General features: G+C 38.6%; 1 protein-coding gene and 1 long non-coding RNA gene across 3 annotated transcripts in view; both read right to left on the bottom strand.

Annotated features, from left to right (window-relative positions):
* LOC141512717 (uncharacterized) overlaps positions 1–13,538 on the bottom strand; it is a 64,225-nt gene extending 50,687 nt beyond the window's left edge. The window contains exon 1 of the long non-coding RNA XR_012475583.1: positions 233–13,538. This is a non-coding gene — a long non-coding RNA (uncharacterized LOC141512717). The remainder of the gene's footprint in view (positions 1–232) is intronic.
* PBX1 (PBX homeobox 1) overlaps positions 1–14,643 on the bottom strand; it is a 325,099-nt gene that overhangs the window by 298,373 nt on the left and 12,083 nt on the right. The window lies entirely within an intron of this gene.

Raw genomic sequence — 14,643 nt, 5'->3', positions numbered from 1 at the left:
CTAGGTGGTGTAGTAGATAGAGCACTGGCCCTGGAGTCAGGAGTACCTGAGTTCAAATCCAGCCTCAGACACTTAATTTTTTTTTTTTTTGCAAGGAAATGGGGTTAAGTGGCTTGCCCAAGGCCACACGACTAGGCAATTATTAAGTGTCTGAGGCCGGATTTGAACTCAGGTGCTCCTGACCCCAGGGCCGGTGCTCTATCCACTGCACCACCTAGCCACCCCCAGACACTTAATAATTAATTACCTAGCTGTGTGGCCTTGGGCAAGCCACCTAACACCATTTGCCTTGCAAAAAACCTAAAAAAAAAATTGATGGATGAAAGAAACATGCTATGTTTCTCATGGATCCCTTCCCATGTATAAGTTTACTTAAATAATCTGCTTCCTAAATCTGATTTCCAGTTTTTATGACATAATCTAAGTGCTCTTGAGTCCTTTGCACCCCAGTCTCTTTCCTTATCTTCCATGATTCTTCTTCAAGACCTTCACAACCATAGACTCCAAGATAACTGTACTAAAAAATATTTATTAGAGAAGTCAGTTCAAGATTTTCCCCTTCCTGCTCAAGAATAGAACATAATGGAGTAGATTGGGATCATCAATAGGAGCCTTGATCCTGGAGTCAGAAGATCAAAACTCAAAATTCTGAAATCTGCTAGCTTAGCAATTGACTAACCTTCAACCTCAGTTTTGTCATCTGCAAAATGAGAAAAATACTATTTGCATAACTGCAAGTCATACAAAGTTGTTGTTAGGAAAGAAGTGTAGTGTGTGTGTGTGTGTGTGTGTGTGTGTGTGTGTGTCTGTGTCTGTGTGCATGTGTGTGCATGTACATATCCACATATGTGCCCTATAAAAATGGAAGTTCTAAACTATGGTCACACAGAACTTAAAAGTAGTGGCCCACAACTGCAGTACCCATCGCTTTACTACAATGAACATTAAGCACATGAAACCTAGTCTTGTATATGTTACACAGCAGTTCTGGCAAAAATGTATCATCACAGTCCTCTCATAACTGTAATTGTGAATCCTTAGTACAATAAGCTCTCTTCCACATAGCAATATCGCCCTATGCTGCTGTCCAAAAACAGAATGACTGGCCTGATGAACGACAGGTCTGAGCCAACAGAGCAATCTTTATGGTGCTGCGTGAGGCCATGGTGTGGGGCAACAATAGCAGTGGGGCCACAACGGGATAATTTGGGGGCTGCACACAGAAAATTCACAGGGCAAATAATTCACAGGAAGATAAATGGAAGTTGGTTTCATCGCCAACACTGGATTCACTTTCATAATGGGGGGGAAGGAAAGGCATTGATAAATGAAATCAGCAGTGAAGACCCACATTCTCCTGTTTTGTTTTGTTGTGGGGTATTTTGGGATTTTAGTGTGTCATTTGTTTCCCCCCCCCAAGCCAAAATTGCTACAACTTACTGTTTTATTTCCTTATTTTTTTCTCGATAAGCCTCTTAACTTCTCCATATCACTCAAGGATCAAAGATCTAGAGCTGAGAGCAACCTTATAATTCAATGCCCTCATTTTACAGATAAGAAAACTGAGGTCTAGGAAGAATATCACCTGCCCAAATCTCACAGGTATGCTCCACTGTAAAATGTGTTGAATAATATAATAGTATCTTCCTCAGGATTGTTATCTGTGGAGTAAATAAAAAAAAGTAAAGTTTTTTGTAACACATTATAAATGGCAAATAGAATCACAATAATTTTTAGTTTTCTGCCTGTATTTCAAGGCAGAGAAGGAGATGTATATATATATATATATATATATATGTGTGTGTGTGTGTGTGTGTGTGTGTGTGTATGTATTTGGGAATGTTTCTCAAGTGGTCTCCCTCTCATATCCATGAGCAATGACTTGGAGTGAAGAGGGGGAAGGGAATTCCAATGAGTGCCAACTATTTTTTTAGTGATATTTACACAGTTGTATTTCCCATGGAGCTTCAGTGAACTTGCCAAGACTGAAAAGCATATTTCACATACATCCCTATAAGCAAATCCCTTCTCCTACAAGTATCATAATCTTCCTACCCTTCCTCATTGTCTGGATTAAAAGTGACGAGTGACAGTGACAAGTAGAGAAATCACCATTTTAGACATAAACAGAATATTTTGGTGACCTACCTATCCTGTAGTGGTTGGAAAATATGAAATATGATGATTGAGAAGGATGAGAAGAGGGAAGCACTTTCCCAAGATGATAGTACTAGCAACCCAACATTCAGGTGATCCCTGAATTGCCATCCATCCACCCCCAACAACAGATCATTTACTTCCTGTCTTGGAGCTATTCCTGGTGATTTAAAAATGACCCTAATATTACCTTCAGATCCACATAAGAGTTCCCAAATTTTGTCAATTCTTTCAAATTTCAGAGTTCAAATACCTTTAAAGGAGGAGTTAGAACTGGAAGGGTCCTTAGAACCTTAGCAGAGTTCTAGAGATGGGGATATCTATAACATGACCAAAGAGCATTAGCTGAAAAGTTCCTACTTCAGTTATAGTTTATTTGGAAAAATAACAGGGAGAGCACTGAACCTGGAGGAATAAGGAAAACATGACTTCCTAGCTAACCACAGTTTTGCGATCTCTAGACAAGTCACTTACACACTCTGAACCTTAATTTCCTCATTTGTAAGAAAGGGATAATAAGAATACCTACCTCACAATCTTGTTGTAAGGATCAAAATAAGATCATTCATTACGTAACACACTTTAGCAAAAAACTAAAAAAGCATGATACAGGGTTACTTTGGTTTTCTGTTATGAAGTCTCAAATGCCACTAAGATTTTGGCTAAATGACTGTTATTATTACTATATTTTTTATTTTAAAATATGTTCCCAGTTCAATTTATTTAAGCTTAATTCCTCTAGGCATTGGGTCCATGGGAGACTTTAGGATTTACTAAGGAAGCAATAACAATATAGCCAAATACATATGAGGGATTATGTATGTTAGTGATTGAAGGGGGTCATTGTTCATGGAAATAAGGAAGAAAGGCTCTTTCTTAGGAACAGATGAAAAATCTGATTGTTTCTTAAATGTATAGATCCTATTGAACTTCTCCAAGAAATAATAATCACAATGATGATCCCATTTTATCCTCACAATAAAGACTCAACAGTCACTTCCCCCAAGTCAGAGAGCTAGTTAAGTGGCAAAACCAAGGCTAGAATGCAGGTGTTCAAACTCCCAGTCCCATGCTCTTTCTATAAGACCATGTGTTCTCTCAAAAAAGTTTTCTCCCTCCCTCCCTCCCTTTTCATTTCAATAAGTGTTTTTTCTAGTTTCTTCTAGGTGAGACCGCCCAAGTCTCTTTTCCTTTTTTTCCTTAAAAAGCTTAGGACGGCTATTCAGTCAACCTATATGAGAAGCTTCTCATCTTCTCCCTGATGGCTGGCCAGGAACATGAAGAAATTTTTACCTTGATACTGCTAAAGAATATTTTGGAATAGCCAGAGAAAACAAATTGAAACCACAAGTTATGGAAAACTTATACAGTGCTGGAGAGACAAGAGATAATAGATAAAGGAATGAGTTAGTGAATAAATAGATAAATAAATTAATAAATAACAAAATCACTAATAATTTACAGTTTGCAAAGCACTTTATATACATTATCTCACTTGAACTTCATAACAACCACTATCCCCATTTTGTGAATGAAAAAGTTAAGCCTCAGGAAACTTAAAGCTAACATTCACACAGAAGAAATTATCTAAAAGTAGAATTTGAACCTAGATCTTCATGATTCCAAGTCTCAAGATTCTTACAGTTCATTTCAATAACCCTTTAGCACAGTGGGTAAGAGAGCTTTTCTTGGAATTAGACAGATCTGAGTTCAAATCCAGTCTCAGAAATATCACTTCTGTGCCTCTAGGCAACTCATTTAACCTTTCCCGACCTAGTTTCAAATCTGTAAAATGAAGTTAATGTTACCCTACGATACCATACTGATGCTAATGTTATATTAATATTATTACTAATACTATAATTATTACCACATAGGGTTTTTGTGAGATGTAAATGAAATAAAATATGTAAAGCATTTTGCAAAGTATTCATTAAAAATAAATGCCAGCTATTACTTCATATGATGACCCGGGTTACGTAGTTTACTTCTTTTGTGTTTGTTTTTCTTTGTATCCCCCAGCTTACTAGATGCTTGGTGACTGACTAAAGACAGAAAAATAAAAGTTAACATAGTAGCCTTAATCTTATTAAGTTGGGAGAAGAGAATCTATTCAGAGACAGAAAAAAATGCAATGTAAATTAAAGAAGAAGAAATTAAAGATAGAAAGGGGGATGAAGGATCAGGGATAAAGACAGTCTCCCTTAGGATTTGGGATGAGTTCAAATTGAACCTCAAACTCCTACTAGCCATATGGTTCTGGAGAAATCACTTAACCCTGTGCCTCAATTTCTCCAACTGTAAAATGATCTGGAGAAGGAAATAATAAACCACTCCAGTAATTTTGCCAAGAAAACCCCAAATGGGGCCAGGAAGAGTCAGACACAACTGAAACAAATAAACCACAACAATATATCTGAATAAATCTGAAATGGGAATTTGAAGAGAATTTATGATTAGTCTTTAAATGCTAGTCAGAGGAATTTATATTTTATCTTCAGTAACAAGGATCCATATCAAATTTTATACAGGAAAAAGATGTACACAAATGCATGTACTATAAAGGAGGAATGAAATTATTCCCCTTATGCACGTGTAATCTGGCCAACCGTCTCTAGATTTTAATGTAGCATCTATCCTCCTATTAGGAAGACTTCTACTCTCTTCCTCAATGCAAAGAGCACTTATCCAAAAGGGATCTACCTTGATGACAGGAAGAGAACGTTAAAATTTCTGTGATTCACAAGAAGAACTATGTGTGAAGCAATGGCAGAAATAGAAGCCAAAGAAGACAAGTAAAATAGCCTTTACCATCCTTAACTCTTTCTGAAAACCCTAAAGCTATAAAACAGGAAAAAAAATTAAGAGTATTTCAGAAAAAGTGGTAGTTGCCTTTAATCTATGTGTCAAAATAAACTCTCTTGGATCACTAGTGAAAGAAATCAGGATAAATAAAAAGGAAAACAGGTAAGGGGTATAATGCCAATCAGGAAAGAATATCCAAGTCCTCCTTCCTCTTATTCATGAGGCATCTCAGTCCTTCCTCTCTGTCCACTTCCTCTCTATGGGGTTAGCCATCAGGGGATACAGGACATGGCCAAAGTTCATTTTTTCAGACAGAAGAAAATTTCTGTGGGACTATAAATGATTTTTTTTAAAATCAAGTAACTATCATCTGAAGGGCTATGACTCTACAGCAATGAGCAGAAATCCATCTGCACTTCCTGAAGGGAACTTGTCAACTTTAAATGAGCAGAATTCCCATCCCTGGGCTCCATGAAGTAGAATCAAAGAAATATCTACTGCTTTGCTACTGCCCAGTCTGAGACAATTCAGTCATACTTTCCTCCAGCCCCAGGCTTCTAGCACCCTTCCATTTGCATCACCAGATCAGGACAAATCCATGTATAGAGTAACACCTTAACCATCCATGGCCTGCTCCCCTTCCTAGGCTGACAGCCAGGACAGACAGACTGGGAGTATGTGTATTCCAGTAGCCAGAGGCCCCAAGGGTCCGCCTGTCCCAGGAACTGGACTGCACAAGCCTCTATGCTGGTTTGATCCAAAAAGACAAGCAGCTATTTCCTTAACCAGCAAAGAGATTGGGGAGGGCTCAAGGAGAAAGCTTTGTGTGCACCATCATCCAGAGTATCATAAACCTTAAGGAGACAGTCAGTCTAATTATACAAGGGCTCAAAAGACATTAACTCAAGCCAGTTCTTACCAGCAGGGAAAGAAGGAAACAGAAGAAAAAGGAGAGGCGGGTGCATGAGAAAGAGGATGCTAAGCATGAAAACTTAATTTGTTAAAATAATGACTATAGAATGACACAGAATGCAAAAATTGTCTCCATTCATTTATGACATTTAATATACATATGTGTACACATATATTCAAGCGATGATGAAAATTAATTCAGTCTTGTGGAAACCATCACTGTTTGCTCCCCTTCCCAGCAAGAACCCTGGAGCATAGAGGTAAATTTCACCCTTCCCTTTCCTATTCCTCCAGCCCAGACAACATAGCTTAAGCTGCCCAGGTGAGCAAATGTCACAGAATGCCTATTCAGCAGGTGGTAAATTTCAGCCACCCTGGGAAATGCCAAGTGGTCCCAGGTCCCTGCGTGGGTAAATAGCAAACTGGACGAAAGAGGGGTGGGAGGGGGGGGCTTCGAAAGGAGGAGGCCCCAAACAGGGGCAAAGAAAGGAATGTAAGAGGAAGGAAATGAACAGAAACAAGACACGAGCATTTTCCAGGCTGACTAGACAAGAAGTTGGAGAACCCCCTGCACCAACCAAAACCTGTTTCTGCATGTAATCACCCAGTGTGGAAATGAAATGTTAGCTCAGAACGAGGATGACCTTTAAAACCAACCTCTACCTCCAGGAGCTGAATAACAATGTCACTTAAGAGGCAAAGTATGCCACGGGAAATATTCTACACTCATCTAGTTTCTTCTCCCTACCTCCTACATAGCTTTACTCCCAGGGCCTATTTCTCTATTTAGTGACTCTCTCTATTATAAAATTAATAAAACTAGTGTTAAATAATGGTTTTCAGAGAAGTTCCAAATTGGCTAACACAATCAGATCAGACTATTTGGGAATCTTCTATGTTTGATAAGGGAAAATCACTACTCTCTTCTTCAACAATCTCCAATATTTCCTTATTTCCAGTGTCCAGAATTCCAGATCTACCTTCTCCCACAGTAGGACACCAGCCTTAACTTCCGATATAGAAATTTGCAAGGGACTTTGGAATCAAATGAAGCAGATCCTTTTTTTCACAAAGATGGAAACAGACATAGGTTATACAGGAAGTAAATGATAAGGTCTGGATTCAAACAATGGCCTTTGGTCCCTGAATCTAGCACCCTTTCCACTGATAAATGTTGATTCTCCTACTTTCAAGTTCTTCATATAAATGCAATACTCCAACCAAACTACTTAGTCACTAATCCTCAAACACATCATACTTCTTCCAACTTCCCCATGTTCTATGACTAGATTCTACTCATCCTTCAAGGCTAATGTAAATGACTTCCCTTATGCTTCCTCACCCTTTCTTGTCTAAACCATATACACATCACATTTAAACACTTCCACACTGAATTCATTATTATTTGGATATATGGCTTAACCACTTCATTTGATTATGTTTGAGATCTTGTCTCAAACTCTCCTGATTTCAAATCGGTCCTCAGACACTTAAAAAACCATATACATATTACATTTTGTACACTTTTTTTTTTAGGATTTTGCAAGGCAAATAGGGTTAAAGTGGCTTGCCCAAGGCCACACAGCTAGGCAATTATTAAGTGTCTGAGGTCAAATTTGAACTCAGGTACTCCTGACTCCAGGGTCGGTGCTCTATCCACTGCACCACCTAGCCACCTCCATTTTATATACTTTCACACTGAATTATATTCTTATTTGGATATATGGCTTAATCTCTTCATTTGATTATAAGTTTGAGATCTTGTCTCAAACTCTTCTGAATACAAATTTGTCCTCAGACACAATGGAACCATTAGCAAGTCACTTCACTTTCCGCAATTGTAGAGTATGAATAATAATATCGCCTACCTCCAGAGTTGTTCTGAGGATCAAAAGAGATAATAGTTGGAAAAAAACTTTAGTACATTATCACATAAGTTTTTTCTATGCAGATGTGTGTCTGTCTTTAGCTCTGTCTCTCTATATGTATTTATCTAGATAGATAGACAGACAGAGGTTGATATTCCCTTCCCTCCCCCTTTATGCAAGTCTATCTCTTATAAACCTGAAATAATAGGGCCAGAACAGGCTTAGAAGCCTTCTACGCACTGCCTGATACACAAATTCATTCTACAAAATTCCCGATTAGATCTCCATTCTTTGAACATTTCTAGCCACAGAGAACACAGCATGGTATTAGACAGTGAACTCCATTTTTGCATACCTCTAGTTGTTAGAGACAGCTAGGTGGAGTCAGGAAAACTCATCTTCCTGAGTTCAGATCTGGCCTCAGACATTTCCAACTTGGATGACCCTTAACCCCTATATGCCTCAGTTTCCTCTTCTATAAAATGAGCTAGAGAAGGAAAAGGCAAATGACTCTAGAATATTTCAGTATGAAGGATCTGGAACAACTGAAAACAACTGAGCAACAAATTATTGAAAGGTTTTCCTTAAATCAGGTTCAAATCTGCCACCCTGTAACTTTTATTCATTACATCTACTAATGTACACCTAACCCTCAAGAATTACAAATTCAACTAAATCCTCACTTTATGATAGCTCTTTAGATATCCAAAGATAATCATAATTGCTAGATTTTTGGTAAAATCCCTCATATGTATTCCTCATATCACACAACTAAGTTCTATCACCATCCTAGTGGTCCTCCAGCTTGCCTGAAGCATCCAAAAACCAAACAAACAAAAACAATATAGCACATTCACCTAAACATATAATAATATAGCAAGTATAGCAAAAGCAGTGCAGAGTATGATGGTATTTTCTGGACACTACCCCTTCCATTAGTGCTGCCTAAGGTTACATTAGCTTTCTGGGCTGCTATATCACACTGCTGAGTCACACTGAGTTTGCAGTCAATTCAAACTCCAAGATCTTTCCATCCGGAGCTCTCATTAAGCCAGGTTTCCCTTGTTGAGTGTTTATTCTGATTTTTTTTTCCAGCTTAATCTCATCATTTTCTATTTATTTCTATTACATTTAATTGCTATAGTTAGTCTATCATTATTTTGGATCTGATTCTGCTATGAATTACCTACACTTCTCAGTTCTAAGTTATCCATGAATTTGATAAACATTTACATTCATTTCTCCACCCAGATCTTTCATAAAATGTTAAATAAAACAGGATCATAAATAAAACCTGAGGTACATCTCCCAGTTAACCGAAGTATCAGATCTGAGATCACTTTGGTGGCCTGACAAAGTCTTTTCTTCTCAGGAAATGCATTTTTAAATGCATAAAATACCATTACAAAAGAAGCCAATTATATTGAAACAAAATCATTAAGATATTTTAAAACTAATTCAAGACCCCAGTTTAAGAACCTGTGCTCAAAACTCACAGTGATTCATTAAACTAAAAAGTATTTTAATGAAAATATAGATATTGAATCAGTTTTGAATTCACCAAATCACCAATCATCCAGTTATGAAAGCATAAGACAGAATGACAAATTCTTTGTTAAAAAAAAAAACTTGCTAAATATCCCATTAACATCACACAATCCTATCTAGTACTCCTGTTCAAAAACACAAACAAAACTAAAGTTAGACTGACTGGTAAAGCTTTCTCTTTGAGCTATAATAGTAGAAATTTCCAGTAATCATAGTTTCCCTTTCAACATGCTTACAAAACATCTATTTAGCAGTTCATTCTAGATTTTTACCAAGGGTATCCTCAAACTCATTGATTTAAAGTTTTCATTTTCCCCAGGATAATACTGGTCTGTGTTCAGTATCCCGGCGCTTCTATTTTCTCCAGTTCCTGAAAGATCATAGAAAGATCATAGAATCAAAGATGACTTTGGTCAATAACTCATCTCCTAAGATAACTTACCAGAGGAGGGATGAGGTATATTTAAAAAAAAATTAATAATTAAACAAAAAAAGGAACAGAAATACTTTGAAATTCCTATCAGCTGAATGTCTCCCCAAAAAGCTTAACAACATAAACTAACTCCACAAGGATTGACATGTTTGAGTTTTTAGGTTGTTTTTAATTTTGTCATTTAATTTGCGAGCTGGAAGAGTTACTTAGCAGAGGCTATAGTGTGTAATATTTAGAAATATCCTAGTAAGCATTAAAATTAATAATAATTATAATTTGAACTATCACCATTTTCAAAGGTGCAAAGAAAGAAAATAAAGGAAAGGCAAGAACTGTTATACACTGAAGAAGCAAATATTACTGTATGGCCCAAATGGAAGATACTGAGCAGATTTTCTCCTTTAGCAAGGGTGAGCATATTAGACCTTCAAAACAAGCTACAGTCAATTCAATCAAACAAATCAAATCAACTCATCAAGAATTTCTAAAGGATCTCCTATGTTCAAAGTCTTCTATTAGAAGTAAAAAAAATGAAAATAATGCCTATCTTCAAAGAGTCTAGAGTCTGTTCCTAACTCCAGTTAAAAAAAAAATACAATTCTAAACACTTAGAAAATGAAACTATAGGGAATGTTAGAGTTGATCTATTCTACCTTTTACAGAAGAAAAAAAACTGAGGTTCTGAGAAATTAAGTGATTTGTCAAGACCAAAGAGGTAGTAAGCATCAGATCTGAGATTTGAAGTCGGACATCAGATCTGAGATTTGAACTCTGATCTTCTAATTTGACACTTTTTTCCTCTACATATATCCCTAAGGTACTGGAGATTAGAAACTGGTCCAGAATGTATGATTTCACTTCTTCAGACTTAGGCAGACAATATGACACAATAAAAATCTACAGAGAGGAAGCCTTCAGTTTGGGTATATATGTAGTGATGGTAGTGGCTAGCTTTCCTGACCCTCATTCTAACAATAATAATAATGATGATGATAATAGTAATAGCTATCATTTACAGATATCAATTTATGTTCACAACAAACCTCAGGCAGAGAGCAGTAAAGTGACTTTCCCTGAGGTAACATTCGAACTCAGTTCTTTATGATTTCTGGTCTAGTACTCTAACATTTAGCTGCCTCGACATCCAGTCAATGTAAAGTTTATAAAAAGTACAATGTTGGATCTCATCCACCAGCCCTAAAAAAGTAACAATGAACCACAATGATTGATATGGTAGCAAAAGCAGCAAAAGTAGTTGCAACAATAATAGCAGCAGTTATAATAATAAAGTAATAAAAATCAAGGGCCCCCATTTCTAGGCTTGCAAGTTAAAAAAAAATAACCCAATATGGATTAGGTATGAATATGATGATGGCCCCTTCCTGCTTGACTCCAGCAAGCAGGGTCAAAGGAGACAGCAACTATGCAGGGGGATTTTTTTGAACGGTTATCCATTTTCCCAAGACTCTTGTAAAAATAAAGCAGATTAGAGGCCCCTCTAGTTATTTCTCTGAGACAGAGAAAGCGGCCTTGGAAGAACAGGGTATGTTTGCAGAACTCAAACCTGTTTCAAATGTTAAAGAAATCAGACCAAGCTTAACCAAAACAAATGTCAGCCTTGTTTAAAGTAAGCCAAGGTTCTTTGGGTTAAAAAAAAATCTCTCCAGAGGAAAGACGACATGAGGGTTGCTTGCTGCTGCCGCTGCCGCCCTCTGTAGGAATGGAGCCAGGGGAAGAAGGGAAGGTTTCTCCAGGGACTTTGGATTATAAAGTATTTGATTCATTTAATACAGAACCGCAGAGCCTAGGGAGAAAGAACCTGCAACAGACACTCACATTCTACCTTGTGGCTCACACACCAGCCACCCCTCCTGTCTGTGCTGCCTGGGCCCTGGAGTGCGTCTGAGCCTGCGTCAGTCCCCCAACGAGGCCAGGCAGCAGCAGCAGCAGCAGCAGCAGCTCCCATGAAGGCCATAGAGCTCCCTCGATCCAGAGAGGCCAAGCTATCCCGGCCCAAGTCCATATTAGGAGGTTTTTAATAAAGGAATGATGGCTCCTGTGTGTTTTTCTCCCCGGGGGGGATCTTCTCCCTTGACCACCCTGGGAGAAGAAGGAGGCTCCAAGGAGAGGTAGCAGGGGGTCAGCTGTGCAGAAGGAGTTTCCTAGAGGCTGGGGAAGGGGAGAGGGAAGAGATACCCAGGGAGTCAGACCCAGAGGGACTAGTCTATGGCACTGTGCCCCAGGGCTCAGCAGGATGCCTCAGAAAGGAGACAGAGGCACTAGGGATGAATAGGGAAATTAGGGAAAAAAAACACAACAGAGAAAGAAAACTCTTCCCCCAGTCTAAGAGATCCGGCTGACAAAGAAGGCCGACTGGAAGATGAGAAGCTGGGGAGTCCGACCGCCTGCCTGGCAAGCCGGTGTCCCTGTGTCCTCTGCCCACACACTGGTGGTCCTTGGGTTTCTCTTCACTCTGCTCTAATTTATGGAGCAATTTCTCTTACTTAAGTGGGAGGGCACAGACAGGAGGGGGGACCTCTATGTGAGGAAAAGAGACAGCATTAGGAAGATATGGGGGAGGGGGACAAGAGGTGGGCTGTGCATTACTTTTATGTCATGAATGACATGTAAATCAGCCCTGTGGTTAAGTAAACAGATTTGATATGGGGGTTTCTGCCCTCCCTCCCCCAGCCCCCACTTCTGAAAGGCTAATTGTGCAGAGTGCGCTGCGGGGAGGGGGGGATGAAGACGCCTGTCTACCAAGGCCCAGTTCCCTGCGTTATTATCCTGTCTAAAAAGGGGGCCTCACTTATTAGTCCAAGGTCATGTGATTTGCTACCATGTTCATCCACTTACCTTCTTTTTTTTTAAACTAACCTAAGTTTCCATTTCACAAGGGGACCCCTTAACCCTTCCCAGTCCGCTCCGCTATCACTTTGTTTCACCCTACTGTTCCTCTTTACCTCTCTTCCTTTCTCCCTCCCTCCCTAATTGGCCTCATGACTCAAAGGCTTAGATTTATTCAGCACACAAAAGTTTTGACATCACCAAGCTCTGTAATTTATACCCTCGAATTGTCCACAGCACCCCACTACCCAGCACCTTCCTGATACTGCACTCCTAAGGGTTAGAGAAGTTGGAGGTGAGGATGCCCTATAAAAAGGGAGTTTGCAGGCCTGATACCATAATTTTTGTTTGTAAATGATCATTAATACATGTCTTCCAATAAAAAATTCTCAAGAGGTCAACCAACACCCAATCACACACACTAACCTCTAACATTTCTTATACCAGACAGACATGGGTAGAAGTCACCTTCATAAGCAGGCATTTGCTCTGGCTCATCACTATAGTTTTGGGGAAGCATTCCTTGTTATCAATAAAAGGCAGGGGCATAGAGTTTCAAGTCAAGTAACAATGACAATTACAGAGTGTATCTGTTGGAATAACAAACACTCTAAGACTCAAATTGGCTAATAAAAAAAAATGTAGAAAAACCCCGAGCTACAGAGAAAGATGAACCACCACATTCATCCTCATCTGCCCTAAAAGCACAGGACCACCAGTTAAATATATCCCCTTTTTACCTCAGCTCAAAGCATGAGATAAACTCTATCTTTCTAATCTCATCTACTATCATATTTTAAGGATGTCAAGTCCATAGAACATTACAACTTGGAAGAGACCTCAGGAGCCAAGTCAATGGAGGTTCAGACTCATCATGAATGCATGGGTGGGGAGAGAAAACTTGAAATTTGAAAGAAAACAGAGACTGAGGATCCCAAAAATCAAGAACACAAACACCCACACCCACACCCACCCCCCCACCCCCCACACACAGAGCTAGGACCCTTTGATGTAATTATTACACTAAATTCTATACAAGCTTCACATTAGGTATATGGGAGACAAATATAATTTCCATTTAATAGCTATGTGAATAAGATGAAGGAAGAACAGCAGGATACCTTACCAAAGGTCACTCACCAAAAACCAAGGCCAAATATTTTAATTCCTATTAGAAGGCCCTATATCTTCACCATTAAGAATACTATCATCCATCCATCCATCTATCTATCCATCCATCTAACCATCCATCAATCAAATTATCTATCTACTAAGGCCCAATACTTTCTAAGCCTACTACACCTCAGTTTTTTTTTTTATTTAGTTTTTGCAAGGCAATGGAGTTAAGCAGCTTGTCCAAGGCCACATAGCTAGGTAATTATTAAGTGTCTGAGGCCAGATTTGAACTCAGGTACTCCTGACTCCAAGGCCACTGCGCCACCTAGCTGCCCCCACACCTCAGTTTTCAAAAGTGATCTCCATGAGCAGAACCAAGAAAACATTGTATAATCTAACAGCAACATGGGAGTGATGATCAACCTTGATAGACTTGCTCGTTCCATCAGTGCAACAACCAGGGACAATTTGGGGCTGTCTGCAATGAAGGATACCATCTATATCCAGAGAAAGACTTGTGCAGTATGAACAAAGACTAAAGACTATTATCTTCAAATTAGAAAAAAACACAATATCTTATTATGTAATTTTGCTATCTCGTACTTTATTTTTCTTCCTTAAGGATATGATTTCTCTCTCTCTTCACATTCAACTCAGATCAGTATATACCATGGAAACAATGTAAAGACTAACAGACTGCCTTCTGTGGGGGGAAGCAAGAAGGGGGGAAAAATTGCAAAACTCAAAAATAAATAAAATCTTTCTTAAAAAAAGTGATCCAACCTAGAACTGGATAGACATGAAGTATATATGAGAAGACATTATTTTTCTTTACATCATAGAATCAACTAAATGAAATAGAATGCCAGAGGAAAACCTAGTATCAGTCATGAAAGTCCTATGCAGAACAATGCACCCATAGCTTTAATCCAATTAAAGCTATTTTCACTTGACAGT

This window comes from Macrotis lagotis, chromosome 2, assembly GCF_037893015.1.
Source record: "Macrotis lagotis isolate mMagLag1 chromosome 2, bilby.v1.9.chrom.fasta, whole genome shotgun sequence".
NCBI lineage: Eukaryota > Metazoa > Chordata > Mammalia > Peramelemorphia > Peramelidae > Macrotis > Macrotis lagotis.
Note: the sequence above shows the minus strand (reverse complement) of the source record. Positions and strands in the feature narration are given on the sequence as shown.